The following is a 27081-nucleotide window of genomic DNA, read 5'->3' as shown; positions in this document are numbered from 1 at the left end:
GGTGAGGACTGATATATATCTAGTTGATTTGTTGTTCCTCTCTGTTCCTCAGTCTTTCTTTTCTCAGCCACACCCCTTTCTCACATATGATGACATCACGATGGGGTCTAATCGCCAAAGGCTCTCACATCTCCCACTTCTCTTCTCTTGTTGTTTGTTCACTCAGAATAAAGTCTCTCCTGATTGAAATGAAGCTCAGTGTTAGTTCAATCAATCTTTATGCACATGGCAATAACATTTTTTATTTGTTCACTGAAAATTAAGTTTCCCCTGACTGAGATGCGTTAAATGGAGAGATCACAGTTTCGGGCAGCATTAGCACAAAGATGCCCTCTTGAGCCCACAGAAAGACTTTTCTGTTTTTTCACCTTATAAAGTTGTCATTTTTGACAAGTTTCACCAAGTGCTACACAGATTCAGAATCAGCACAACCTCCGCTAATTATATAAGTCACTCAATAAAGACTTTGTACAGTATAATAGGGGATAGTAGCCAATAAAACAAAAGAAACCAAAACACCGACCTTCAATTTTTGCTTATTTTATAGATAAATACACTGAAAACTATAACAACAAAAGAAAACTTCAACACTTCGAACTTTATCTGTTCATGAGTTATGCTCATTCTTTTAGGCAGTATTCATGGACTTCATGGTATTCATTTTTTTTTCTTCTTCTGCTTGAAAAATCAGGCCCAAAACCTCTGCAGCACCAAATATCTCACTGGTCACATCCTTCTATCCGTTATAACTCTTTAAACACAACGTGATATTTGGGAGCCTGTAAGATACATTGATACATTATTCATCTAAAAATAGTGATTAATAATCTCCATGTGAACAGGCAGCAACTCATGTAGATCGCAGACAATAAGAATCCTTAACCAGCAATTATAATGTGTCTCTCCGCCTCAAGCAGTGAATGTTACACTCACTGGTCCTCTGCTATTTTTTTTTTTTCATTTCAATCAGTGTCACTGATGAATCCCACAAGCTGATACTCTGTTAGATTTGATATTCCACAAATGTAAAACCACTGCGGTGTCAGGCTTCACAGCTGATTCTTATCAGGTGTGCAGTAATTGTGTCTGACACCAAGCTTACGACACAGAAGCTACAAGGTAATAAAAAAACCGTGAGCTTAAAATGTTTGTCTTGTTTCAAATAATGAATTTGGTCGGACGGGTTAGAGCCTCAGAGCAGGACTGTGCGCCGTGAGCAGAAGGTCACAGAGGCCAATTAAAGGGTTCAGCATGGCTGCAGCGATAGATGAGGCAGCTATATCAGATGCACACAGTCTAACATCAATATGATTTGCTGTATCTTGATAATAATTTAGATATTTGGATTAGCGCTACCCTTTAAAATAACCCATTAAAAGATAAGTATACGGGATACTGAGGCATTTGCTGAGTTTGATTACTTTTAAGAGGGCTAAATGGATTGAAACTTATTAAAGTCTTTAATCAAAAAGTACTTCATAAAGCAGATTATCTCTCTGAAAGTGAAAAAACACTTCACACTGTTGCTTTAGCCAGCGGATAACACCCATCTTTTTATACTTGACTGACATATGAAATATGATAATTTGGCTCCCATAAAAACAGGGATGCTGCACTAAGTGAAGCTGTCAGAAGGTGCGTCTCCGTAGTAACACTAGTCAGAGTCCTGTTGCCACATCCTGACAGTTCTAAGACTCTTTGTTGAATTGTGATCCCCCGATGTATTGCGACAGCATCTGTGCTTTCATTTTCAATTTTACCAGCTCCAAAGCCCCATATGGAGACTGTCTGAAGCTATTGTGTCACTTTGTATGCAGATCTTTCAGCTCTTTACACTACTACTTGGGTTTCATCTTTGCACCTTGTTGCTTGGATGCAGATGCATTAATAATTCATTATGTATCCTTTTTTTTTTTTTACCAGGATGATTAAAAGATGGGCTGTAGCTTTACTTTGTGTTGTTGACAAACCTGAGACAGAGCGGCAAGGGTTGATTTCTAATGCGAAATACACTGTAATCCCATTCAGCTGGGCCGTTGGAGATAAAGACGGCGAGACGTGTCTTGAGCTTTTTTCTTCTATTCCCCCATAAACTTTGAGTTTAGAGGTAGCAACAACAATCAAGTAAAAGCTGAGTCGGGCTTCTCTGGGAGTCTGCAGCTCTGCAAAGTGAAAAACGGTGAAATAAGGTAACACCCACCTGTGTACACGCTGCATGGCAATACCTGAGAGTCACCTGGTTCAGTCATGTTTACCACTGTGTTTTTCAAAAACTATTTAACATTGCTGGTGTTTTTTTTTTTTTTTTTTTTTGATGCGACTTTCAACCAGAGTTCAAGTTATTCTGTAAAGTGTGAATGATGTTTACTACAGACAGTTTGGGTATTAATATTACCATTTACACTCTCTTCTCACACTCTCTTCCAGCCTCTGAGGTTGTTTAGAACATGTTCGACCGCTCACATTTGTTCCATTTGATCAGTTTTTTTTTTTTAGCAATACCTCTGCAATTACTTTCATGACTACAGTGTTATCATAACCAAAAGAACCAAATGTCAGAGCTGACGAAGAAAAAAAAGGTGCAATAAATCAAAGCTACAAAGGAGAGATTTTTTTTTTTTTATCTGCACAACTTTCATAGTTTTGTTGTTTCAGATCTGTCAGATTTAGCAAAAACATTTTTTCTTAACCTTGAAAACTACAGTTGACAAAAGTCTACTCAGCTTTCAAACCATATCATATGGTCGTCATCAGATGATGAAATTACCTGTAAACTTAAAGCTACACTTCAATATATCACTATATTTAGAATGGACCAAATCAGACTGTGTAAGGTGAAAAGGGTCACATCTTGTGACAAATGCACAGACAGCTCTATTTTAGCATCTTTCAGCTCAGTGTTTTGGGTTTTTTGGTCCCACAACTTTCCTGTTTTGGTTCAATCTCAGTAAAAATCCACTGTACATCTCCATCACCATATCTCTGCCATTATCATCAGACAGTAGACGGACCAAGCAGATAGCTGATGAACATAGTGGAGCGTCCTCAAACTCCGTGGCAAGCTTTGTTTTTTGTTTGATGCAGTCAGATATTATTATATTAATGTCAGCTCATGCGTGTTTGAGAACTTTAAATGTCATTTACCACTTTCTTTCCATCCCTTCTTGGGGCTTTAAATCGACTAAGGTGAGTTTTTAACATTCACGATCTCAGCATTGAATAATGGCCAGAAGTGTTTTTGCAGAACATTATGATGTCACAGTGAAGTTGACCTTTGACCTTTTAGATATAAAATATCATCACTTAATTTTATCTTTGTAGACATTTGAGTTAAATTGTGTCATAATTAGCATATGAATTTGTGAATTATGGCAAACAAACGTGTTTTGTGAGGTCACAGTGACCTTGACCTTTGACCAGTAAGTGAGTGTTTTTGCCAAATTTAAAGATGTTCTCTCAAGGCGTTATTGAGATATCACACTCTCGAGAATGGGATGGACGAACGGGCCGATAACCTGAAAAACATAATGCCTCTGGCCCGGGGTGTCACCGGCACGGAGGCATAGAAGAAAAAATAAACGAAAATAAGAATCAAAATGCCATTTTTTACACATACAATAGTGTCGTGGGCAATGGAAATCATTTTGAACCTTTGAAGTCAAATTTACAGTTTTTGGTTCTAAGTTTAAACGGTAAAAAGGAATGAGAACATAAATGGTGGTTACAGGAGCCTAGCATTTTTAAAATGGAAATGTGTGGGAGACACCTGCTTGAGTAAATGGAAAAAGACAGCTGGTGTTTCCGTTTCTTAATTGTGTAAGTTATAAACTCCTTAGGATTTGGCCAATGTTGTCTGTTCACCTTGTGATTTTCAATTTCCTTTTTTTTTCAGAGGATGTTTATTTGCTTTTTGATGAAAATGATTTACATAAATAACAAACACTGTGAGAAGAGTGCAGATGCTGTGTGGCACAGAATTACATGAAAGAATAATGATGAAAGACATCAAGCCCTAATGAGGCATCTGGAATTGCATATAAAAAGGCAACCTGGTGTATTCCTTCACTCCCTGGGAAATTGGTGCTTGTCCTTGATGCCTTGCGCCTCACTGAAAGGATGGATGCTGTGATTTGGTTGCCAAATGGGAAGATTATAATCTTTTTTTTTTTTTTTGAGCTGCATTTGATAGTTTGCCTATAAAATGCTTGACTTCTTCAATGACTTCTAGTACACGTAACTCAACAGGCTGCATTAGACCAGGGCCAAGATGCCTCACTGCGAAGAGAAACTTTAATTTAGATCATGAAATACACTGGCAATGAGATTTGTTACACTCAAATACAGGGAGATCCACAGTGAGACTGGCTCTTACACAGCTGGCTGTATGGAATGAGGCACCGACTACTGTCTACAGGACGTGAGTGAGAGTGAAGGCCAGTTTTATAGTCTGTGTTGGTTATTTATGGCGACTCAAACTGACAGAAAGCAACAGGGTAAGAGCTCCTCAAAAGCCTATGCTGCAATCTGGCAAATATTAAATATCAGTTTAAAGGTCAATTAAGCTTGATTTTCACTCAGACTCAGAACAAAACGTGTCTCACAGGAGCTTCGAAGGCAGTTGCATTAATTAACAAAAAGGTCTCGCAGATGAAACGGCTCCTCAGATGAAAGTGCTGCTGGGATGGATCGGCCAAAATCAGCCCATAAAACTCATTCAAAACTCAGTTCAACTCTTTTAGCTATAGCGAGATAAATTTCTAGAAGTAAAGTTACTATGAAATTCTGTGTGGACATTCATGGTCCCCCAATGATCATTCTCACTGTTTTTATGCCTGACTTGCTCTAGTGCTACCAGTATCCCCAAAGTTTCCAACTGTACTCATGATGAATCATTATGGAAAAGGCAGATTGCTATAAAATACACTGTGCTCAGTCAATTTCATTTCATAAATGTGCTCATTCGTCTCCCTCAAAGATTGGATCCTCCTCCCCCCTCATGTGCTTTTCCACTTGCACCATGCACCATGTGTTTTTAGACTCAGGCCAAAAATGTCAATCTCACACGATAAATTGAAAACAAACCACCCAATTTCCATGAAATTTTAGGTAGATATTTGCATTATTGTAAATATTTGTGTTGAACCCTGAACACCGCCATAAGCCCCAAATTCCCACTTGAATAGAAGATGTCTTATGCCCAGATGGGCATACTGCAATGAAAGTTGCCTAGAGCGTACTCCCAATTCTTTGATTGCATGCATTTTTAATGGGCTTGTCATCGGGTGAAGTGGAATCAAAGAAGCCTACTGACCCACTGAATTTTATTTCATTTTTATGTTTTAATGACTGACATGCAAATATGGAATGCCATAAATGCCATGGGTGCAATCATTTTAAAAAGCAAATGTTTTTAAGAGTTTTGCAGATCACAGAAGTGTGATACTACGGGAAAAAAAACATGGCCTCTTTGAACCGCTGTATGTAAATCCTCATAATGAAACAATACAATCTCCTGTCCCTAACAGCAAATATCCACTTGTTAATGCACTCAATGATAATATCATGGTTTTAAGAGGACAATTTTAACAAATTTAACACATAAATGAATGGTAAGTGATCCTGCTGTGACTGTGAATTGCTAAAACAGTATTTACACACATTTATTACAATATCTCCGAAGACATGGAACTCTACTTTGACACCGTGTGACCAACTTACGATATTCAGTCAGTGTTTTTGTTTTAAATCTTTCCTGTGCCTTGTAATTAGTGATGGTGAAACAATATTTTCCTGAACAATCGAGGCTTTACAGCAAATTGTATCACCAAAAGATACAGTTGCATCACCAGAACCTTCTGGCAAAATGATTATGAGCAGCACTAATAGCACTGACATGTTGGAACACTTTGTGCTACTGGGAAGGATCAGATAGATAAGCTATTAGAACAGGATGAGATAGAATAGATATTAGAATAGAATAAGATAGAGGAGATATTAGAATAGAATAGATATTAGGATAGAATAAGATAGAATAGATATAATAATAGATATTAGAATAGAATAGACTAGAATAGATATTTGAATAGAATAGATATTAGCATAGAATAAGTTAGAATAGATATTAGAATATCTATCTATCTATCTATCTATCTATCTAAGATAGAATAGATATTAGAAATAGAATAGAATAGATATTAGAATTGAATAAGATAGAATAGATAGAATAGAATAGATATTGGCATAGAATAAGTTAGAATAGATATTAGAATATCTATCTATCTATCTATCTATCTATCTATCTATCTATCTAAGATAGAATAGATATTAGAATAGAATAGATAGATAGATAGATAGATAGATAGATAGATACTTTGGATTGAGAGTTCTTGTGCAACTGAGAAGCGAAGGGGGAGAAGGAGAAGCTTTTATTGATTTTTATTTAGCAACAACGGTTTCTTCACAATGTTTGGGCTTTTTTTGTTTCCATATCATATCATACCTCCTTTGCCCGAAAACTCTCTTACAGCGACAGTGGAGGCTGGCTCACACAAAAAAAACTGTAATGCCAACTGATAGAGATGAGGCTCAACATGTTTTGTTTTGCTCCAGTATTCAAGTAGATAAAAAATAAAGACAAAAACGTTAAAAGAGCTGACAGTGAATTTAGTTCACATTGTACCGTCTGGAAACGTTGGAAACGAAACATCGTTTGTCATTGATTCTCTGGAACGTGATACAAGCCTTGATACTAAGCTTCAGTGGAAACTGTCGTACTTACTCAACACGCATCGGAGCCTTGGTGTCATATGTACCATGACACCAACCAATTAGAGACCAGATAAAACATATTACATCCTACGTGTTTCTCTAAGCTTTTCCTCCTGGTAAGTAAAGCTAAATTTAGTCATTTCAACCCCTGATGGAGCATTCACCTCACCATTAGCAACAATACTGAATGTGTGTCTCTGCTCATTCATATACCACATCATCAGTGTGAGAGCTAATTCCTGCGGTGAGAACTAGTCTTGTATTAAACCAGTGAAATGACCTATGATTGCAGAAAGACACTTTTCAAATGAAAAATCATCAAATGAAGAAAGGCCGACTCTTGCTGAGAGATGTTATGCAGATGTAAGTCTTGATTCAGAGGTGACAAGTTAATGGTGTCTCGGCACAAAGCAAATCAGCCCACTCAGTTTTTTAAGTAAATATTACACCGGAATAATGGAATCAGCTTTTACTGAATAAAGATATTATGTATAGAGCTGGGTGGAAATGAATGAAATGAACCAATTCTGGGTCTGGTACGAACTGCCGCCAAGAATTATTATTAATAATTATCATTATCATCTCCGGGTCATTTTGTAAATTCTGTTACTGTCATGATGCAATAACACAGGAGTTGGTAGATTTTTGTTTATTTACTGGAAAACTGATACACATGTAGCATCAACGCATTTAGTCAATCAGTGAGTAAAACCTTCTTGATTTAATGAATTATCAGCTTTATGTAGCCAACTGGATGTTTCCAGTGGATAATGGGGCACATCATGCTAGTGTGCCCAGCACTCGTGACTTAAATGGAGCACAACACCAAGTACTGAATCCTCCAAATACTTATAGAAGTCCACACCTGGTTATATCGAGGCAACATGGTAAGAGAAACCTCTCGCCGTTAGACACTAACCTGTAATAGTTAAACCTGCAGTGATCATTTTTGATGGCCACTCGGGGGCAGCAGAGACAAGTTGTGAATACAGCATGAACACATCATCACCAAGCGGCAACCTCCGTGGCTGAAACATGAAGTCAACACTGAAGAACCAAAAACTGCAGTTCCTCTAATGACCACTAGAGTCTGGCTCCAACAGTGAGTCAATCCCCATAGACTCCCATGTTAAAATGTCCAACTTTACAGCAGAAATAAACATGTTTACAGCCTGGTACAAAAACACGTTTTAGTCGCTAAAGCTAATTTCCTCCTTCAGGACAACTGTGAATTTTTTAACAACTCGCCTGTTTACATTTTATTAAGGCTTAAAATTCTGCATAATTGGGACATGGCCACTTTGAGTGACAGGTGGGTGAGGGTACTTTTGCCACAAGCCGGCATGCACCGAAGTCTCCGCCCCTTTGCCCCGTTTTTGGATTATCCAGGAGTTCGGTGGAGTGGGGTACTGTCAAGATGGCGACGGCAGAGCGAGAAACCTGTGGGAGACGTCACAGAGGCTCTGTATTTGCGACCTATGACTTGTTAGCAAGCAGTTGCTTACACATCCAGCAGTTATGGAGCAACATCATTACTCCTTTGAAGTTGTGTTTTTTTTTTTTTTTGGTTTTTGGTCTCTACCAACTCCCGAGGGAAACATCTGGCTCTTTATCTGTCGACCATCAGGTGCTGCGCAAGTCTCATACAGAGATGATTCACTGAAAACAGCTGCCTGCTGTGGCTGCGAACGCTGCTATGAGTAAACCAGTGAGCATGAACCAAAACAAAGTTATGGTCTGGACGAATAAACAATGAATGGAAACTATATCTATATATCTACTCTATTTTTCCTTCATCACTACAAGAGATCCCTACACAGATTGATTATATTACATAACCTGTAATGCCTGTTTTCATCAGGACAATGAAACGATACATTTTGTGATTGATTAATGCTCCTCATAAATACACTACCTTTTAAAAAAAAAAAAAGTGAAATACAGTGATGTCAGGAATCTTTCAACGAAAAAAATTTAAAAAGTGCTAAATGAAAATTAATTAGTCTTGTGAGTTATCACTGTAGCTGTACTGATAAGAAAGACACAGGGCCTGAATTGGTAATTTATGTCAGTGTTTAAATGATGCTGCTGGGTCAGCATAGCCATTTCCATTTCATCAATAGGGTGCCTCACATATTTTACAAGGTGATTTGTTCATTAAGACGAGAATGGGCTGCAGCTTTCAGGAGGTAAGTACCCACTTCAAAGCACCTGGAGACACATATCAAGATGAACAGCTGAGATAAACATAAAACTTCCCGAGCTGTTTTAGTTGCGCTGGGAGGGAGACAACACTGGAGAAAAGGCGTTTGGTGCAATAATTTGTACGCCTGGTGTCTGTAGACTGCTAAACAGAGCCGAAGCTTTGAAGCTCCTTTCACTCTCACTTCCCCTGCACTTATGGGAATAGACAGAACATTTATTTAGTTCATTTTGGGATATTTCTGATTTCTAACATGCTCAGTATTGTCACATATTTGTCCTTTCAATAACAAAGCCTCATCAAGGCTCAGCCGAGAAACTCTGTGAATATTTTTGTTATTTGTCCTCCCTTTTTCTTTGCCCCTCCCTTCTGCTAAATGTCTATGGATTCCTGGTCACTTCATCAACCTCCATTAACATACCAGGAGAATTCTAAATGGGACTGAATTACTCCCAATACCTCCAGTGCAAAGCAGGTCACTCTCCTCTCAGGGCGCCACAAATGAAAAATTCAATATCTACACCTCTCCTGCAATTATTCCCCCAGTGGAGCAAGACCACCACAACAACAAAGGGAAAGGGAGAATAGTCAGTGCTCCCAGAAGTTATCTACATCATCCTGAATCTTCTCCCAATTAGCATTTAATTATACTATTCATAATCTAAGAAAATAAAATGACTCTCAATGTAACGTACAAGGCAGTAAAAGTGCATTCACACGCAGCGCGAAACACTATCAACAAATTGCTGGAAGTCAATTTGTTTCCTGCAGAGCTGAGTGACTGAGGGACTGATGTGTGGAGATTTGTCAACTTTGTCAACTGAAGAAAAGTTTGCTGTTTCTGTACCCAGTGGCAGTTCATGCTTGTATGGTGCCCGGGGCAAATATACATATATATATACACACATATACACACACACACACACACACACACATATATATAGTATACATAGTGGTGTGCAGGCGAGTTTATCATTCGTCATGATTTCATACAACCCACAAAAAAGTGATGTGTGTGAAAGTACAGGTCTGTATTTATAGTATTATGAATGAATCGTGGTTCATTTGGCAGCTTTTCCTGGTGTGACTGATTTGAATTGCATCAGTAGGCTGCTGCACAGAGCTCTGACCCACATGGTGAAATGATGTCACTGATGTGATGTACAAATGAGCGGTAGAAAAGGATCACGCAAATTTAACAATCTTTTTTTTTTCTCGAGCGCCCGTGTGTGCCCCCTGACAAGATACCGCCCTGGGAGGCTGTTCATGTCACCCGTGTCTAAATCAGCCACGTTATGTATCAGTGTGAGTGTGCTTCGCAGACAACATGCTCAGCCTGAGAAATGCACATCGGATGAGTTATTGATTATGGTTGGTCAAAAGTTTCCAAGTTATCTGCTGGGGTCATGTGAAAATCAGCTGTCTTTACTTTCAGTGTTATTTTGTGTCTTTGCAAACAGAGATATTACAACACTTGTTACGTTCCACTACCTCATCCCATAAAAACAAACAATGCTTTCATCAATAAAGAGGGTTCTATCTTTCAAAAGGTAACACATTATCACACATTACCACTCACAAAGATATTACATTTATGCCATAAGTATGCAAATCACAAAATCCCATTCAATATTTGTGCTTGATTTCAAAGTTGTCAATGTGTAACCCTGTATCCATGACCAGGGTTTTCTTTCTGATTGGTGGAATAGTTCAGTTGGTCGCCTCTGAACTTGGCAGAGAGGAAACACACTGGGTGAGTTCCACCGCCAGCATCATCCTGCAGTAACACAAAGGCACTAGTGTCAACTTCCAGTTTGAAAGGAGGGGAGAAGTGAGGGACAGCAAGAAGAGGGGCAGCACAAATGAGAGACTTCACAGCTTCAAAAGAGTGCTGACACTCAGCAGTCCACACAAATGGAACACTGGGGCTACACAGAGTGATGAGAGGGGCGACTACCACCGAGAAGCACCAACACTAACATGTCATGCCCAGAGAGCGGTGATGTTCACACCTGGTGGTGGGATTGAGGTCCACGTGGCTCCAGATCACTGAGGTGCCAGCGCCAGGAGGCACCTGGCAGGGCCGCTTGATAGCCTCCTGCCCCTCATCCACCTCCATGTCCAAGCCATGGTGGGTAGCTGAAGATTCAACACCCACAACACAACCCCCAGTAGAGACTCTTGGCCTTTACTGATGTTAATTTTTCCAGCAGGTCCAGATCCAAGGTGGACATCATTCCTGGAGAAAGACGCATTCAGTCTAATGGGATCTACGGCGCAGAGTGGCATCGCTTCCTGTCATCACAGTAAGTGCAGCAATCTGTAGAATAACCAGATCAACTGTAACCTGGCAGATGTGACATTTTCTACAGCTTTCATTCCTGGCCAAAAGAAACGCTTCGGGACATGGTCAGTTTTAGTTACACCGAGATGGCCAGACCACAAATGCTCATGTGCTAATGCTAGTGCAAGCTGCCTACAATTAGCTGGAACAACTTTTTGATCAACTAAAACTCCAGTCCTCACCCCTGTCATCTGCACCAACTTGTGGAACGCACGCACCAGCAAAACCGTCATCCAGGAAGTAAGACTGTATTTGATGTGTAACACCAGCAGCAGCAGCAGCAGCAAAGCATTTGTCACCTCTGCTTCTGCTCATACTCCATACACTCCTGCTCTTTTGAGCTTGGATAAGTGCATCATGAGTCATCGGCAGTGTCACATCTAGAGCAATAACAGTCTCTCTCAGGCGCTTTGGACTTAAAATTCACTGGCTCACCAGTAGAGGGCAACTTGTCCTCAGACCAGGCTGAAGCGAGCTCAGAATCAGACTGATCAACCCTATCGAGCCTGTTTACGGGCCTGAGGTCTAGTCACAACACTGACACTGAACACATCAGGATGTTTGTGTGCCAAGTCATCAGGCTCAGACACAGAAATGGGAACATCCACAACCTAGGGTGCACGAGTCTTGGGTCTTTCCCTCCAGCTATGTCATTACCCATAATGAAGTCAATGGAAAAGAAAAGTAGCACAAACAGCTACTGGAAACCCCCCCCCCCAAAAAACAGTAACTATTTGTGAAGAGGTGTGGGCACAAGACTCATTCCAATCCCTCAAACTACAGCAAGAGGATAAATGACCAGGAACCACTAGTATCTCGCAACATGGTAGCTGGACACAGAGTTAGTTACAGTCATCTACACTGTGGCAAAACAGCCCACACATCCTGCGACCAGCCTTTCACTATGTGTGCAGAAGTAGTGAAGTAAGATTCAACCTCAGACTCGTGCAACACAGGGACCACAGGAATGTTTTTACTAACAACTGCAATTTACCGGCATCAGTAAAAACCTGACCGACCGAAACTCTGACTGTTGCCTTAAATACAAGCTATTTAATAGCTCTGCCTCTAATTTCTTCAACTCCAGCTCTCTGCAAAACTGACGTTCCCTCTCTGGAGATGAGCAAGATGGACTTTTAACTGCGTATCCAGCTTAGGGCTGAACTCTACAGAGAAAGAATATAACTAAAGCAGCCCAAGCGCTTTTTCCTCCACAATACCATGTAAGCCAGGAGTAAAGCTAACCAACTGTTTGCTCGGCCAGCTCCTCCACCGGAGAAGCAGAGTGACTCAGCTTATAAGTTTAAAATCAATTTGACAATTAGTGCTTCTGCAAGACCTGCTTTCAAATCTCTTTTGCAAAGGACCACTGTACAAAAACTCTGATGCTGGCCTAAAGAGAGGAGACGTCATGTCGGTGATGGGGCATAAATGTGAATCATTCCTGAAATCTTACTGATGCGCAAATTACAACGAGAGAAGGTGTGGGAGCAACATCCCTGCTTCTGGCACCGCGCAATCGAAACGCACTTGTCCAGAGTCAAACATCTGTGTATGAGCAAAGAGGAGTGCTAACATAATCGGACACTACTAGTACAATTTGAAAAATGAATGGCAATAGCAGATATATGTTAATAATCAACCCAATCTTTAAAGGGACTATTCAGGTGCTGGTGTTTGCCGCTTGAGCTTCAGCCACCGTTACTTTTACAAGACAAAAGGTTATAATAAACCCTGGAGGCTGCAGATGAGTCACTGACGGAAAAGTGACGGAAACTGACAAGATGGGCCTGATATCTGAATGATATAAAGATTATATATCTTGTGTGTTTTTGTATGATTTTTCAACAAATGTTCAGTTCTTTGGATAGATTGTATGTGACATCCTCCTCAAAGCCTACGACAAACATGACATGACCTATCTCAAATGATGGAAATGGCACTGACTGTATCTGATGTGCAAGTGAGTGATCATTGCTCATGACCTCATGCTCTAATTTCTAACCCAGCTGAGTCAAACCATAGACAGTACATAAACATGCACATACTGTAGATTCTGGGTCTGAAAAATGAAAACAATGCAGAAGTGCCTTAAACCTGCATTCTGTCTAATAGCCAGCACGGGGCAACTTCGATGGTTGCAACAATAAGTCTGGTTGTGTAGAAGTCTATGAGAAAAAGACTCTATGTTAAAAAGACTGCTATCTATCACAATCTGCCTGCTGATGTTAGGCCGAGAGGAAGCTGAAGACACCGCTGTGCTTACCATTTTCAACTTTTCACCACATTTGTTGAAAAAGAAAAAAACCTACCAGCACGTCTGTACAGACAGAGTCAGTATAAGCATGACTCCGGAGGTCAGTGAATGTCCGGTCTCTACTTCTGTCCCTTCATGCTCTTTACCCAGCTATGTTGCTCAGCCTCATGGAGGCACATGTGTGTTCTGCGTATGATAACGAGGCCGTTAGTGACACTGACAATAGAGACAGTGGTAACATTCCTTAATGCTGATCATAGCAATGCCATTGTGATGCATTCGGCTGCTGAGCAGACCAATGTAATTGACAGATGATTCTGATGTTGTTGAGGTCGCTGCTGATGACATAACTGAGTGTAACACAAGAGGAGACTCACAAACAATTATACATGATCAGGACTACCTCTGCGTAACACAACAGCAAATCTCTGTGTGGACTGGTCACAGCTTTATTCTTTTCTGAGTCTCCCAGAAAACACTGAGACGTAAAGTGAATGCAGTACACGATCAGCCTGTTGCAGCTTGCAAAAAAAGCTTAGGTTGAAGTGTCAGCAAGGTGAGGAGAATGAACCCAATACTCGTCCTTGGAAGATCCGACAAAGGTTCTTCAGGAAAATGTTACTGATCTCAAATGAATGTGCTGTTCTGTTGGATTCTATAAATGGTGTTGCTTCTGAACAGAATTCAAAGCAGAATAAGTTAGAAACATTTTCTGATGAACAAAAACAGTTTGCAACTACATTACACTTCTACTCTCCAAAGGCATATGTTTGTTTTTTTTTTCTTATCAGAGAGAAGTTCTTGGCAGATCCTGGATTTACCATCAGATCTGTCACAGCACTTCAAAACCATGTCTCTGAGAAGAGATAAGATAAGATAAGATAAGATAAGATAAGATAAGATAAGATAAGATAAGATAAGATAAGATAAGATAACACTTTAGGAAGAGCAAAGAGGGAAAGGAAATGATCTGCTCATTGATGATGGATGAAATGTACATTCATCAAATGTGCTTATGTTTAAATGCATTTAATTATCTAGTTTATGTTTTTGTTTACATTATGCATTTAATTATCTAGTTTATTTATGAATTTATTGTGCATTTATTGTGCTGTGTCATGTGTTGTATGATGTTTATGATGCTCGGTGTTTGGTGTTATTTCATTTGGGGTGTAGTGTTACTTTGTTTTTTTTTTTTGTCCTGTATTCCTACTCTTGCTACAGGCTTTGAATAAATGTCTGCAACGTGTTCAAAGAAGTGTGTTCTCATGTACAAAACATAATGTATAGAGTTTGGTCATTTAATATATCAAGTTCATGCACATAGTCAACAACCTAAGCAGACATTCATGCACCTATCCTGTTATCCACCATGTCTTTACACGAAAGGTAATCCATGCTGTGAAAACTGAACATATGTAGCCATAACACTGTTCACAAACCTGCAAGCCTTGTCAATCTCCCCCACACTGGTACCAGCATCCCCGGGTGAAGATGATCTTCATGACTGGATACTGCATGCGGAGGTGGTGCACTCCTCTTTCATGGTTGCAACAAGGTTGATGCTTGAAACATCCCCCAGGGTGAGGAGGGCATCTGTTGCTGCTCTTTATGCAGGGAATGGTCAAAAAAAGGGGAGAAGGGTCTTCCAACTCAGACCAACCCCAGTCGAAACAATAGATGGAGATACCATCACCACCAAGGTTGTTCCCCAGGATGTCTGTAGCTCTCTTGGCTCCTGTCGAACATAGTTATCTACAATGATCCAGACAGAGGCTGGATGGATAAAAAAAAAAAAAAAACATTGTTACAGTGAGAAATGCATGATATTGTAGGCTATAGAGAAAAGGGAAAAAGAAACTGAAAACTGATACTTTATTATTGTACATACCGCCTCGACTTGTAAAAAAACAACAACAAAACAAACAAACAAAAAAAGTCTGCTTTTCTGTTTTACATGACATAGAAATAGTAACTTAGTAACTAAGACTCTCTCTGGCGTTGTGTGGGTGCACATGCATGATCAACTCCAACTCTCAGTAATGTCACTTATTGTGAAAGAGAGAGAAAGAATCATTTGAATAGATGTGGCTCCTGTGATCAATGATGAAATGATCACATGTATAAAATAGACTTAAACAAAGACTGTTTATTAACAACACACTCACTGAACCTCGCATTGAACTGTAGTTCATCCATTTAACGGGGACAATACTAGTAAAACATGTTACTCAGTAACAGTGCTCTGTTAACTTAGTTAAATGACCCAAATGTCCATCTGGTGATCTGCTGGCTCTTCAACAAACAGCTTGTCAACACCAACAGTTAACTTGCTAATGCTTTGCAATCTACAGCAAATTTCATTAGCTATAGCTAACGGTGAACTACACTGACAGCCTGGTCAGTTACTGTTCACACTCACTAGGTTAGGTAATGTAACCTTAGCACCTAGAAATTTAGAACCTAAAACACAGTATTAGAATATGATAATCTCTGGTTCTGATTGCACGCCACCGGGTTAACCACAAGTTGTTACAAGCTAACATAACGTTAGCTCACACATGTTCATTTTATAATAATAATAATTTTCAATATAATTTTACACTTACAGTACTAGGTCACTCATCATTTAAGTAATATTCGCCAAATGTGGACGTATATGCATTTAGCTACTAATATTATTTTACCGCTTAGCTATACATTTTACCTTGAATTATGGAAGCTAACAACTTTCAGCGTACTGCCAGGGGCCTGTGCAATCAGGCGGTCGGCATAAGTGAGCACGCTTAGTGTCCTCAGGTTCTCAGTCGGCTCCACCCCTCACTCTTCCCTAGCTCCGCCCTCTCATCCAAATACGCTCACCTCTGGCTTAAAAAAAAAAAACCAAGACGCAAGGCTTCAAAATGGTAGTCCACAAACAAATGGGTGACGTCATGGTTGCCTGCCACTGGAGTCAAACTGATTGCCACCCTGCCTTGTTTGGGAAGCAATTTGTGAGTCGATGTTGGCTGTGTTTTGTTGGTGTGGACCTGGGCCAAGCTGGGCTCCAGTCAATCAGCTCCAGTTAGCAGCACATGGGCCAACTTTGGCCCCTGGAACGGGACCTGCATACTTGAGCTGATTCTGGCACGTCATTCATCACAAATCTCAGTCCAGCAATCTGGCATGCTGGATTTAGGCTGTTGTTGGGCCAAATCATTTTAGCAACAAGGGGGCTTTAATAGCCCCAGTTGTCTGATTTGAGAACAGACGGGACAGTCAAAAAAGGATTGTAGTGTAGGAGTTAAGGGCTTTGAAAGGGCTCAAGCATTACACACTTAAATCATTGTATATATCCTCCATATATTACAAATGTACCAAATGTTCTGCTTGTACCATTGACTATTTCAGTGTATATTTAAAAGGTGTATTAGAAGGGCAAGACAGACGGGTAGTGGTCATAAGACACTTCTCGTAGAGGCCAAAGAATAAGGCCCATATCCAAAGAGGTGGCATGGATGCAGCATATTTTAATGTTAGTCTTCAGTTGCACACTCAGAGGAGGATACGATGGGAATGGAGGAAGCTTTGGAATGTGAGCTGCCGGAAAAGATTATGGTGGAGGGATGTATTAGGCAATTCATTTTAGGGAAACCATTCAATGTTTAAGCAGAGAACACTGTCACCAGAAAATTGAACATTAGGAAAAGATTTTCTTTTGCAAATGAGAGAACTGGCAGGAGCTCGGGGGGTTTTGTAGTGACGTTAAAACCAATAACTCCAGCAGATGAGGCTGTTATTGTTTTCTGAAATGATTAAGGATATCCTCAGCGTGCAGGTACGCATAGTGTCTCTTCACCCTAACCTTCACGCTGTGGCGGGATTCCTGCTTGTTTGGATGCAGTTTTGTTGGAGCTTCCACCACCGGCTCCTCTCATAGATGTAGGCTATTTTCCAAGGCGGAGGATTTCACACTCCTCCCCCGCCACATCTCTCCCACAGGAGACAACCTGGCTGGGCTTGGAAATGCAACAGCTGGAGGTGTGCATGAACGGCAGTCAAACACTTGGAAGCTGTCGAAGCTGAGTGAGTGGTGTGGCTGCGTTTAATATCTGTTGCATTTTTTTTTTTACATTTTATCTGAATTTTTACCTTTAGCAGTTTAGAGTAAATTGATATAAAATAGATGATTTGGTTGATGCACTGTAATGTGTACTGTTTTATTAGTTGTTGCTGCAAATTCTCATGGTGACTAACAGCTGCACTCACAGTTTGGGCTGGCAGAGGATGTCTCTTTTATTCAAAGCTCATTGTGGCCTGGGTGTATTTGGTTGTGGCACATTTGGGATTTGCGAGCTCCCAGGGAAGACTAACATCATGTAATGAGCGCATTTACATAACATGTTGCCAGATTATGGCAGGTTTGGACGAATTTGAATTCATTTGCACTTTACATAAAGGTCTTTATTGTTTATCTTACTGTCTTTCATTAATTACTGCTTAAGTATTATACTTAACAACTCAGTTTGGAAAAGTGAATTCAAAATAACAATGTTGACACAGATGCACCCTTCCTCATTCTCAGAGGTACCATTTACACACATACATTATACAGCCAATTACATTAGTCACTAAAGCAAACGGGCTTTCCAGACACTTTTTTTTTTTTAAACATTATTTATTTAATGCAGCAGCACAGATGCACAAGACAGATTCAGTTTCATTCAACCATCAAATATGGTTGTGTGGTATTCAGCCAGTGTAAAGGGCAAATATCAATCATGTAATTAAAAAGCCAGCAGTTAAAAGTCAGTGTACTTAATTTTCCTTTAAATTTGGTTATTAGTCAGCTCCCCTTAAATCAGAGAGGCAAACATACATTGTCGCAGGCTGGGGATACACAGAGGTAAGAGTACAAGCTGAGAGATGCTCGCACAAGAGACTGCATGATTTTATTGGCAGCAACAGGCATTCGTACCTCACACCCCTGCTGCACACGCTTCAGTCATGGTGTAAATTTTAGGATGTGAAATGCAGAACAAAAAAGATAAAAAGGTAAAGTCAAGATACACTTTATTTTTCTCTGTTATGTACTTATTACTAATTACGGTGGTTAATTTCCTTGAAATGAGCGAAGACCATTTAATAAGAATATTCAGTTATTATTACAGTATCCACACTACGACTACCCTGAGAGCCACACTGCCACAAACACTTGCTGAACTTGTTTCTTAAGATCCAAATGCAAAAAGTTCATCCAGTGAAAACATATGGTTAAAAATGATCTAAAAACTATACTGCAAAAAAAAAAAAATTGGCTTAAAACTGAATAAAAAGTCAATTTTAAAATAAATTACTAAGTAATCTCTCATTACTTGATCATTACCTTACTATTACTTACCCTCAAGTAAAGTAAAGCATCGTACTACAAAACCAACAAGGAGCTACTGTCGGTGTTTCCCGGGAATTAGTTCCTTAATAGCAAATCAGATAAAGCAGGAGCCTGAACAAATTGATTTTGCTGAATTTCGCATGTCGTTATCTCTGTCAGATTACGCTCACAACGAAATAATCTAAACAACTCTATATCTGTTCATTTTCTTCTCCTGACAACAACCTTTTTTAATACAAAGCAAGACACTGCGTTACAAATTTTAATTAATAATGGTGAATTGATGCCTTTTTTTCAGCCTATGTTGATCAGTACTAAAATGTGTGTAAAAATTGTGCGTTCCGTATTGTAGAACTTGAGATACCGCTGTCCTCTTTGGTTATAAAGCAGGTCTTGAAACACAAAAACCTTTGTAGCTGAAGCATATTCCATGTCGTTTCCATGAAATATGAAAATCCCAATAGAGTTGTCATTTTCCATACAATCACAAGCATCACATCGTTGCAATTCATTTTCCCCTTCATAAAGGTCACTTCGTAGAATCTTTAACTTGGTTGAACTTATGAGGTTTTTCCAGACTTCATTTTTAACAACTGTGTTTGCTCATGGATTCACACTGACTCAAATTATGCTTTTACACCTCTTTCATCTAGAGATTTTTTTTTAAACTTCAAACAGGCCTAATTTAAAGCTCATTAACAGCAACATGCAACAGCTACCGCACTGCAACTGTATTGCTTTTGTCAACTTCACTTCTAAAGATGCACGCAGAGAGAGTTTGGGTTTTGCAGAACAAAGAAGTGGGTTGTAGCCTGAGATAACTCCCTGTACAAACCTCTTTAAAATAGCATTTGCTGATTAGCACAAAACAAAGTACAGCTGAAGCTAATGGGAACGTCATCAGTTTTGCAGGTTGGTCAGAAAACCAAAGTACTGTGCAAATTAAAATTATGACCTGGTGATGGCGCTAGATGAAAAGTTGAGGGGATCGCTAAAATCTTTATAAATCAATCTGATGGGATGCATGATAGTCTGAACCAAATCCAATATCCAATAACTACATGCTGATCTCATGGTGCCACTACAGGAAAAAAGAGGGGAGCACCGCAGTCATTAGGATTCATCATGAGGGAACCATAAATGTCCGTACAACATTTTGTGGTAATTCATCTAACCGACATCCATCCGATCAGTCTGGACTAAAGCGGTGGTCCGCCTGACCAGCGGTGCGTTGCTTAGAACAAGGAGGCGTGCTTTGGTTTAAAAGTGATAAGTTCTGTTCTGTGTATTTAACACTAGCAATAATACTGCTCCAAGCTGGACTACTGCATGTATGTAACTATTTTATAAATAAATCTAAAAATCATTTTCAAACGACTAGAAAAAGCACAGGTCATTAGCATCCAATTAGTAGTGCTCTATTGCTTGCTGTATTATTTTTTAATAGTCAGCTTGTGGCACGGTGCACCTTAAATGTGGTGTGTGTGTGCGTTTGTGTGTGTGTGTGTGTGTGTGTGTGTGTGTGTGTCACCATGGTTGACACTCCCTACTGAAGGGAGGATCAGAGGGATGAAGCAGATGTTTTTGTGGAGGTGAAATCAACAGGGAGGCTCACCATCTGTGTCGACCGGATTCTTTTTCACAAACTGTTCGCAGTGTTTCACAGGTTTAGTGAGACAGTTTTCTTTGATGGGTTAACTAGGCGGGTCTGAAAGAGCTGACATGCATCCACAGCACACAAACCAATCATGGACAGGCCTTTAGTTGCTCTCAATAACTTAGACTGAGTCAATATTGTAATTCAGCTTGTATTCAGCTATATTAAATGAATATTTAAACCATGACACTTATAAGTTCCAAAATGCAGAAAAAAAAGCAAAATCCTCCTTTAATGAAATTAGCAAAATCCCTTTTTGTACAAATAGGACTCAGTGAAACAATTCTAAATCCCTTATGGGAAAAATCACAAAACAAAGACAATTAAAATAAAATAACTGGCCATATTTAAAATGTGATTACTCTATGACAAGACACAAATCACTCAAACTTTCTAACTTCAGCTTTGGATTTCCTTCCATGAAATTTTACCGTGTTTTATTGAAATCAGGAGAAATGCTATTGTATTAACAAACAAGTGCTACATGGGAGAACACCACCGTAATTTTAGCTTTAAAACTTTGCCAACTTGTCGTCTTTGAAATATTAATTACTAAACAGAGTAATGCATGTTTTCAAAATTAAGTCAATAGAACTATTATGCACCACAGTATGCCATCAGACACCGTGTTTTTCTTTTCTTTTTCCTTTTTTTTTTTTCTTTTCTTGTTCCATGCAGATTTGATCATCAGTGAGTGCAGGGTTCAAACTGATTAAGACTTGAACCCTCACTGAGCTCACTGATGCCCTGATCCAGGTCTGGGAGGAGATCCCCCAGGACACCATCCGCCGACTCATCAGCAGCATGCCCAGATGTTTGTCAGGAGTGCATACAGGCGCGTGGGGGCCGTACACTGATATACTGAGTCAACTTGAATAATTCGTTCATCAAGATTTGTTATTTGATTCATGTGTTTCCCTTAATTTATATAAGCAGAGTATTTTATTTGTTACAATGGTTTAGTCTTTAATATTGAACGATATAAAAATACATGTGTGCCCAACACCTCAGTTCGCTGAAGCACGTGCCTGCACTGTACTGGGTTCCCCTTTGACCCTGGAGAAAAATAGTGGACCCCCCTGACTGTCATTGTATAATTTGCACTCGGAGTGAGTGTAACAAATGTGTGTGGCGAGTCCGTTAGTCTTTGCTTTCACATCTCTAAACAGGGTGAATGTACGTATCTGCACCAGCAGGTTCAGTTCTACTGCCCGGTCACAACAGAAAGCGGCACAGTGCAACTTACTCTTGCATTTTTGTGAAATTAGAAGAACTTGAAGATTGGTGATACACTCGAGCTCTCTGTTGCTAAGTTTACTCTGTTACTTCAAGAAAACATATTTGGGTAACCCTTTAATTTACAGGCTGTTAATTATGTAGTAATTATGTAGTGAAACATATATATGATATAATATTACATAATAATATAATAATTACCAAGAAATAATAGTCAAGTAAAGTCAGAATAATTCCAAGTTGTAGTATAAATACTGGGAATTACTGTAAAAATATTGGGTAATTATGGAGTAAAACTGAAGCAGAATAAAGAGGGTTGGATCATTACATGGGGATTGTTATAGTAAGTATAATATAGATCACATATACAGTAAGACAGGAGGATCATTTCCGTAATATCGAATGCATTAATATCCCTTATTGCATTGTGAACAGGCTGTTAGCAGGTGATACCAAGTCTCATATTTTAACAGTCAGCATGTCAACATTGTTGTCATCCAAAATAAACACAGCAGCCAGTCTCCTCCATACGCCAAGTATTGTCAGTGTAAAGAACCCAGTATATTTGTAATTTCCACAGTCTTGCCTTTCAGTAAGCCAAGAGGAGTGGTAGCCACTGCAACAGTCGCCAACGGTAGATGTGGCGGCTGCCGAAAATGTCACTGTTATTACGGGATATTAATTATAGCTGATACAGAAACAACCCTCGTATGTTAGCGTGTGTGTGGACTTTACTATTTACTATAACAATCCCCATATAATGACCAACCCAGCCTCTTTATTCTGCTTCAATTTTACCCCATAATTACCCAATATTTTTACAGTAATTCCTAGTAATTATACTACTACAATTAATCTGACTTGACTGTTTTTTCTTGGTAATTTCTTTACTTTACTAAATAATTACTACTTAATTACTACATAATTAACAGCCTGTACATTAAGGGTTACCCATATTTGTGCCATCACTCCTGTCTCAGGACTGACTGCGAACAGGCAAAGAGAGGAAATGATTTGATTGAGAACAAAATGTTGCTTTACATGGCATGTCTGAATGCATGACAAGCTATGACAAGGATCTACCGGATTTACTTCAATGTTTGAACTTCAATGCAATGAGCAAACTCCATGTGTTGATTTGAGGTGCAGTTGAAAGAGCGGGAGAAAAGCAAATTAATGGATCTTAAATTATGATAATTTTTTCAAATTCATTCATATTTTTTCTTAAGAAATAAAATATATCTGAAGTATAACAACTCTGCTTGGTATTCATATTCTTGCTATTAATCATTTGCTGTCTGTGCAGCGTTACAAAGATCAAAAAACCTCATATTGTATATTTATATCTGGAGCGAGCTTGGGGCAGAGCCGCTGCTCCTTCGCTTTGAAAGGAGCCAGTTGAGGTGGTTCAGGCATCTGATCAGGATGCCTCCTGGGCGCCTTCCATTGGAGGTTCGACATCCAACTGATAGGAGACCCCAGGGTTGTCCCAGAACGCGCTGGGGAGATTATATATCTCATCTGGCCAGGAAACACCTCGGGATCCCCGGGAGAAGCTGGGAAATGTTGCCGGGGAACGTTTTTTGGCAGGTTGTACCTTGCTCAACCTGCTGCCACCTGTGAAGAAAATTACGATTATGGTGTGCTGTCATCATGTACTGATTTCACAATTGACCCTATTAGTTCTAGTTGAAAGAAAACTTTAATGGGAAAACATTTGGTAGGAAATGTTTACTGATATGCAAGACCCAAAAAAGTTTTGGCAGGAACATTTGTCTTGGCCCGCTCACGTCGACCTGGACAGATTGAGTGTGTGGATGTTAATGTGGCGTGACCATCACTTCTTAGGAAGCAACAGGGACGATGGTGCTCTGGAAAGAAGGGTGTTGGTGTAGTTTTGTCCCCGTGTCTCTGCCTGTTGAGTGTATAAAAGACAGATGATTTCTATATTCCACTTGGAGGTCACTTGCACATGTATTGGGTGTTGTGTGTAACTGTATCATCACATCAGCATTTCATCAGTCTCACTTTGCTTAAGTAATTCCATCTTTTCATGAGATATAAGCATTTCCCTCATACACCACGGCCTGACTCCAGATAAGAAAAGTGATGTCATAATATTCATTTTTATAAAACACACCAACAACAACAACAATGATAATAATAATAACAATAAATTATATAACTCCTAGCGGCAATGACTGAGGCCCAACTGTATTGGCTTTATTTAAACGTTTGTCTCTTATTTAATCATTAATGAAAATGTGGTTTGAGAGCAGGTGAAGTAAGGCAGTTTGTAGGGTTGGCACTGGAAACTGCTGATTGAGATTTGGAAGTCCCTGGTAATTCCAGTCATTAGGCTCAAATGGGATGAGGAGCAACAACTTGGCTAATTGTCAATATTTGAAAATGTCACATGCTTTTCTAAAATAACAAAAGCCGACTGTGGTAGTCAGGAGTTACACTTACTCTTTATACTGTAACAAAGTTGTTTTTTTTGTGTGTACTTGTAGGCCTACTAAAAATCAATAATTTCACCGTTACTTTTTTTAAACTGAAGCGTTTTACTTTACTACATGTAAAGTCAAAACCATTAAAACAATACATGATCACGCTGATTTGACGCACCGCCCAGTATTGCCACTGTTCAAAATACTTTGTGTTGTCTTTCCAAAAGCAAGGGGTGAATTTAGGATAAAGAGTGTTACAGCTCTTAGTGACTGGGAGGGGTGGCTGCATCTTTGTGTCACTTTGTAATGATGCAACACACTCAGCACCCATATAGTTGAAAACAATAGCAGCCGCACTGTCATCATGACAAAATGTGGTCCTGGAGACACCGACTGCTGTTGGAACTAGCACAGAGGCAGTCTGAGGTTTGGCAGGTGTTTATAAGTCCGTCTGTCTGTCTGTCTGTCTGTCACCCGGATTCCAAATGAATAAAAATAACAGTAAAATAAAAAAAAAATGTGGTTTGGAAATAAATAAAATGAAAGACCCCTCCTCCGTTCTAAAAAAATCAGACAGCCCTCTTTCACCAAAAAGAAGCAATACTTCCTTCCCCCAATTCTGATCCCTCTCCCCCTCTAATAACTTTCATACAGTCCCTTACATAATAGTGTTAACGATAATCAAACTGAATATGACAACCAGTATGATGACCTAGTTACTGTCTCTCAGGATCATGATATCATGCCACCAAAACAGTGGATGTGTCTGAAGCAGCTGAATGAGCTTCGCGGGTTCTCAGTTGCATCCACATTCAGCCTTTTACAATAGGTATTGTAACACAGCTAAAAATGATTGGAAGACCTCGGAGCAAAAATGACTGGGCAATGATCCAATTCAATCAAGTCAAGAAGTGGGGAGGCATACATATTCATGACTGTCCGTTGTTTGTTTTCTCAATAACTGATTAGGGAAGACAAAAGCACAGTAATTATTTTTGTGCTGAGATATATTTGTTAAAAAAAAAAATGACAGTGTTTGCAAATTGCTTACCGTGGGGTGCAGAATACAATTCTTTTCTGTAAACAACCGATCACATAGCCAATAATCATTGTCAAGACAACAAGTGTAAAGTTAAACTCTGCCATCCGCTGGGAAGTTCAGAGGGTTTCAGCTGAGATTAATGGCAAGAGCTGTTTAAGATGTCCTGCAGAGGACCCATAAGGCCATTCCAGCAACAATCAGTTTCCTTGCTGTCAGGTGAAAATATTAAAGGAGGATATTCATCTCTTCTGTCTGGAGCACTAAGGTTCGGGCCGCCTGGTTTGTGTTCGAACACAGTTACAAAAGCGAGAAACGCATTTATTAAACTGCCAAGTGTCACTCATGTTTTGCACCACTTTTGAAGCCATGTTTTTTTTTTTTTTTTTTTTTCATTCAAGGAACTCTCTGTGACAGTGCACCTTTTTCTTCCAGCAATGCTCTATGTCACTTTCATGAAGTTCAAAGCACTGACACTGAAAGTCTTCTACTGTTCTACTGAGCCCAATCCCAGAGCAGCAAACCACTGCTTGGAAATGCAGTGAAAGATTAGAGTCTTCCCACATGGATAATAACTCATGGCTTAATGCATACATGGATTACACATGCATAAAGGGGAGATTTTATATAATACTGCGCCTTTGCTATAAGCCAAAATCACAGCAGAGTAACGTGTCCCATCCACACTAATGTGAGCTCTGTCGACTCACCCCTCTCACCCAAATCATATTCTTATGTAAGACCAGGATTTTAGAATTACTGAAGTTCAGAGCGGAAAGCCATCCGCATCACCACCCCATCTCCCACCCAACCCTCCATAAAGTCTGTAAAAAATTTTGATTTCATATTTTTATATATTATTATATACAAACTTTATTCATTTTTGGTTGGACTCAAAGTAATCAAATTTTAATGAATGGCATATAAAAACACTAAAACTGGGAGGCTGTCCTCCCATAAAAATCGACCCCACGGATTGATTGATTGTGGAAGCAACTTTCTATGACCCACAGTTATGTTAACCAGTATCTACAGGTCGAGTGATACATAATCTGTCTCTTCAGCAAATGCCCCAAAACAACATGTTTTATGTTTAAGTGGCAAAGCCCTCTAGTGGCTGCAGTATTTATCACAGGAGCAAAGGAGTAAGTCGGCCCCTGTACCATCCCCACTCCATGTAACGCTTGCTGGTGCAGAGGGTCTCTTCAGGAAGGCTGAGGGTGTCAACACAGACACCTCGCCTTGCTCTGACAGTAACAGGAAGTTCATTGTTACCCAAACTATTTCAGAAAGGACACTAACTAACCAACTGTAACTAAATAAATATTCAATCTCAAAGGTAATCCTCTACACAGCATTGAGAAAGATGAAGGTGCATGAGCATGACATTCATGGCATAGCAAGCTTGTGATAGGGGGCTGCATTTGTTTTGCGTTGAACATTTTGTTCCTTTGCTATTCTTAATCTGATTATGTCCTTACTTTTTCCATAGTCCTTGAAATTATGAAACACAGGCAATCAAGTAAAAAAAATCCCTAGTGTCCGTGGTATTCAACTGCATGTTCATTCAAAATACAACGTAACCTCTAATTTCATCCTGTGTGCACAAAAATATTTTCATCCATCCTGGAATGAAAAGCGGTGCTGCACTGCCTGGGGAGGGAGGTTTGTAAGCCTGCATTGATGCAGACTGCAGATGTGTTGGAGGGGCTTCATAACCCACTCGCACTTAGGGGTAATTGGTTTGGAATGACAC

This window comes from Seriola aureovittata, chromosome 3, assembly GCF_021018895.1.
Source record: "Seriola aureovittata isolate HTS-2021-v1 ecotype China chromosome 3, ASM2101889v1, whole genome shotgun sequence".
NCBI classification, from domain to species: Eukaryota; Metazoa; Chordata; class Actinopteri; order Carangiformes; family Carangidae; genus Seriola; species Seriola aureovittata.
This window is presented reverse-complemented; position numbering follows the sequence as displayed.